Source organism: Haliotis cracherodii, unplaced genomic scaffold (assembly GCF_022045235.1).
Source record: "Haliotis cracherodii isolate W230 unplaced genomic scaffold, xgHalCrac1.p SCAF_8, whole genome shotgun sequence".
NCBI classification, from domain to species: domain Eukaryota; kingdom Metazoa; phylum Mollusca; class Gastropoda; order Lepetellida; family Haliotidae; genus Haliotis; species Haliotis cracherodii.
In genome coordinates, this window is record NW_027266341.1 from 31,477,897 (window position 1) to 31,482,573 (window position 4,677).

Consider the following 4,677-nt stretch of genomic DNA (forward strand, 5'->3'; position numbering starts at 1 on the left):
CCCGATATCGAGCATACATGCATAATTTACCTGATATCCATCTCACTTGTAGGATTTACCCCGATATCGAGCATACATGCATAATTTACCTGATATCCAGCTCACCTGTAGGATTTACCCCGATATCGAGTTCACCTGTAGGACTTACCCCGATATCGAGTTCACCTGTAGGACTTACCCGGATATCGAGTTGACCTGTAGGACTTACCCCGATATCCAGCTCACCTGCAGAATTTACCCCGACACCAGGACACAGATTCATAAGAATGAATGAGCTGTCTTGTTGAATTTGTAATTGCAATAAATTTGTTTTTGTTTTTTTTTATTTTTCACCACGTGTTTGGTATATTTTCCAAAGGGACCTCGGCAGATGTGTGTTGAGTTTCAGGGAACACTAGCGTCAGTAGAAATAAGTCACACTACAAGACAACGTCCGAAGCAGCACAACATGTGAAGCCCCCTTCTGGTGTTCCCCGCCGTGGCACAGCTTGCATATTCAAAAAGAGGCGTAAAATCCTACTTACTCCACCGCGACGTGTAACACGCTGATAGCTGTACACATGTTCGGAGTCAGTACACTGTGTCTCAGTTGGATATTCATGTTAAACTGCGGTATGGCATTTCAGTGGGCTAGCACTATAAAAACCGAAATGAGTCCAGATCATATTGCTACATAGCGTGTTGGAAACTGTGCATGTATATCCAGTAGGTGTGAACAATGTCTGTGGTGCTCACACAGTGACTCGCTATCACACTATGAGTTGCGCCTGTTCATTATCGTCACGCTAACCTGGGCAATGTACTTATTGATTGCACCGGGATTATCTACCCTTGGATCAAATAACAACCACTAGGGTCACTCATATCGCCACCCGCTAACAACTGTCACAACACCGTCAACACGCATTGTGTGTTTGTTGTGACACTATCAGTGTCTTGCTTGAACCGTGCCAACATCGAACATACTGGTAAATACAGCTTATGGCTTGCAATACCAAACTGACAACTATTATAGATATACAGGGCAAGAATCCACTACAGGCGACGCGACTATTTTCAAAGAGATGTACCCGAACCGCAGAGTTCATTGCGAAACCCTCTATATTTACGAATGATGTAAATAGTGGACAATGTCAAGCTGTCTTTCAGGAGGCACAGAGCCATGGAACACCACTATCTGTCACTGTTACTGATTTTATACTGTTCAGGTATTTTCAATATTTATAATAATGACATCATAATATATCATTTATATATTTTTAAAGAAGTTGTTCATCCATAAATTTCTTATCCTTACATTTATATTTTGTTATAACTCGTAATGCTTGTTGGGGGCACGGATTGCCTAGTCGTCTAAGGCGCCGTGATTCGCTGTGCAGAGTTGCGGGCCTTGGGCACGAAACCTATGATTGTTGGTTCGAATCCCGATTCGACCCAAATATGTTTCTAGGTTTGTCAGCCCCATACCCGTTCTCGTGGGTTTCAACGAAGTGGTAAGCGTCTGAGACATGCATCACTTCTGGCTTTCCTCCCACATTAAGCTGACACGACGTGATATAACTGGAATACTGTTAAAAGCGGCCGATGTGATGCAGGTCTCAACTTTTACCACTTCGGTGAAACCCACGAGCACGGGTATGGTGCTGACAAACCTAGAACTATAATCGGTGCGAACCGGGATTCGAACCCACAATCATAGGTTTCTGGCGTGACCAAGGGACGCAACTCAGCACAGCGAATCGCGACTCCTTAGACGACTGGGCCACCCGTGTCCCCAGGGTGAGAAAAAGAGAGGGAGAGTTGGTTGTTAAACTCTCACTTTCTGCACATTCATATCGAGCCGATTACACTATATTCTTCTTGGAACTAAAACAGGTTAAAAATACAGTACATGGCCATATGTACAGAAACTACCCTGAGGTAATGAGACACTTATAAAATCAATGGAAACAGTTTGGTATAAATATAATTAAGATGGACACGATTTAGTACGATACAATACAATACCATATAACACAATGCAGTACAGTACAATAAAATATAATACAATACTCATACCCTACCCGGCCCATTTGGAATCACGTTTGTTTGTTTAATGTGTGACGCCGCGCTCCAGTCCGCCTATATGTCGCCTTTAAATAATCGAAATTGTCCCAGACAAACCAGTGATTGATATCGTGAATATCTGCATTTGGGATACGATTACACCAATCAACCATGCCACCGAGCTTACCATCCGACCCATTTGGTCGCCTCGTACATGCTTCGGTCTCCGTGTGTGCGTGCGTGCGTGTGCGTGTGCATTGCGTGCACGTACGCCCGCCGTTGTGACTCCCGATCACCGGATCAGCATGTTACAACCACTGAAAACTGGCCAAGAATCGGCGCTCGACCTAAAGTATTTGGTAGGAAATATAAAATGCAATTATCATATTTGATAAAATGGATATATTTCTTCAGCGCTGGTAAAACAAACTGCAGAATGACAATAAGAAGCCGACAACGAGCATAGTTTAATTCGTCTATCATTTAAGTCTGCTGTCATTTCAATTGGGACAAATTGACCTTCCCCAATACAAGTGACTGTCCATCATTCTACAAAATGTTCACACCCGCATCTCGTATTTCAGAAATTGTGAAAGGATGGTGCTACATGGATTGGTTTGAACCGGTTGATTGTGTAAAGGGAGAGCACTGTTGTGGGAGTGGCAGAGCTGCCAAATGCTGTAAGGAAGGAGAACCTGAGTAAGTACAGTATATTTTGTAACTCAAATGTATGAACCGGAAGTGTGGTGACCCCATTGAAATATTTGGGGATCAGGTGGTGACCTTGTGATGTACCCAAGAATGGATAGTTGCTCATGATATTAACCACTGGTTCGTCTGATCCCATTATTTAAGCCACCGTGATAAAGCTGGAATTATACTGGCCTTGGTAACGTCAACTAGTCACTTACTTCACCGTTCTCATCACGTAAGGGCGACTAACGGGATCGGGTGGTCAGACTCGCTGACTTGCTTGATGCATGTCATCGTATCCCAATTGTGTGGGTCGATGCTCATGATGTCAATCACTAGATTGTCTGGTCCAAACTCGATTATTTACAGACCGCTGTCATTTAGCTTGAATATTGTGCGGCGTTAAACAACAAACAAATAAACAAACAAACAAACAAAGTCTGACCGACCACCCTGTCTAATTCGTCGCCTGTTTTTGATAAACATTGATTTCCCGGGCCTGTGTATTCTTAACATTCATGTCGGTTATGTGTTAAGTATGAATTAATAAGCAGTACAACTGTTGAACATGAAGCCACGCCCTGTTTATGTAAACACCTTGATTTTGACACCTACAAGATATTATTCAATCTCAATTCTGTTTAACATTTGTAGCACTGTCAAGATCTTTTAAACAGTCATCTTGTGTTGATATGTTTGATACCAAAAGAAACTCGATTGAGATTATAAACTAAATTAACAGAATACAAGTGATTTGGTGGATTGGGTTGAAAGTTCCTCTGAAAGGACTTCAGTATTTCCGTGAATCCCCACCTGAAAAGGGTCGCATCAGGAAGTCGAAATCACAACCACTGTACCAGGCACGTCTTAAGAACGCATATCTGTAGAACTCACGAGACGTTTAAGACGACTGGTCAGTATGTGGCACTGAAAACAAGTACGAGTTTTTTACAAACGAATTAAACTATTTGAACTATTTCAAATCACGTATCTTCACAGCCCGATACCATCCGTGATAGGAATAACTGTTGGAGTTATCGCCGGGGGGCTGCTTCTTGGGGGAGTCGTGTACCTGTGTAAGAAGATGTGCACTCCAAGATGAAGAAGTAAAGAAACAGTAAGTGGGTGTATGCTGCAGCCTCTTTAATATAAATATGTAAGAAAGCTACGCCGTAAATCGCAAATAACAATGAAGAACGAAGCGTTGTTAATTTCACGATGAAACATTGTTCTATCATGACGTCATTTCTGGAGATTCGAACATACGCTCGTAGCTCGATGACGTCGTAATCGGATTATTTTTGAGTGGGGAGTGTCTGGTGAGTTTCCTCCCCAAAGATTTAGCTGGGGTACCCCGATAAATGAAGTGGCCGAACGATCGCATCCCAAAGTGGGAGAGATATGACAATAGGTATTGGGAAATAAGGTACAGCTAATCGACATGAGGATTGTGAGAATGTGCGGGAAATACCAAACTTATCCCACCTGTTCATAAAATGCAATCGCTCGACATTGCCGAGGTCGCATTCTATGATATCTCATATGAGACTTCAGAGATACATAGACTAAAAAGCGAGTGAGACAGGGCGATGTTGCCAGATCCGGGGTTCGAAACCCAACAGATTCTGACACACAAGTCCACCTATGTCACTTAATACCCTGGGCAACACATGGTAGAGTATGATATATTACCTGGGCTAACAAATCTTATGATATATTTGCTTAGAAATAGTTGATATTAGTCTATATAATCCGGGCTATAAAGTCGGCAAGTTGATATATTATCGAGCGAAATATTGTTGAGTATGATATGAAAGTCATTATAGCTAAAATGGGAAGAATTATCATAAAATGGCCAGCAAATTGTCGGGCAAAGAGCGGGTATCTGATAATCCCCTCATTTTACCTGACAACAGATTGTTATCAGAGACGTTGCCA

The 4,677-nt window shown here is 42.3% G+C and overlaps 1 long non-coding RNA gene across 1 annotated transcript; it reads left to right on the top strand.

Annotated features, from left to right (window-relative positions):
- The first annotated feature begins 884 nt into the window (after positions 1-884).
- Positions 885-3,805, top strand: LOC139449808 (uncharacterized). The gene is made up of 3 exons (XR_011652191.1): positions 885-968; positions 2,631-2,745; positions 3,739-3,805. It is a non-coding gene; the product is annotated as an uncharacterized lncRNA (long non-coding RNA).
- Positions 3,806-4,677: the final 872 nt, after the last annotated feature.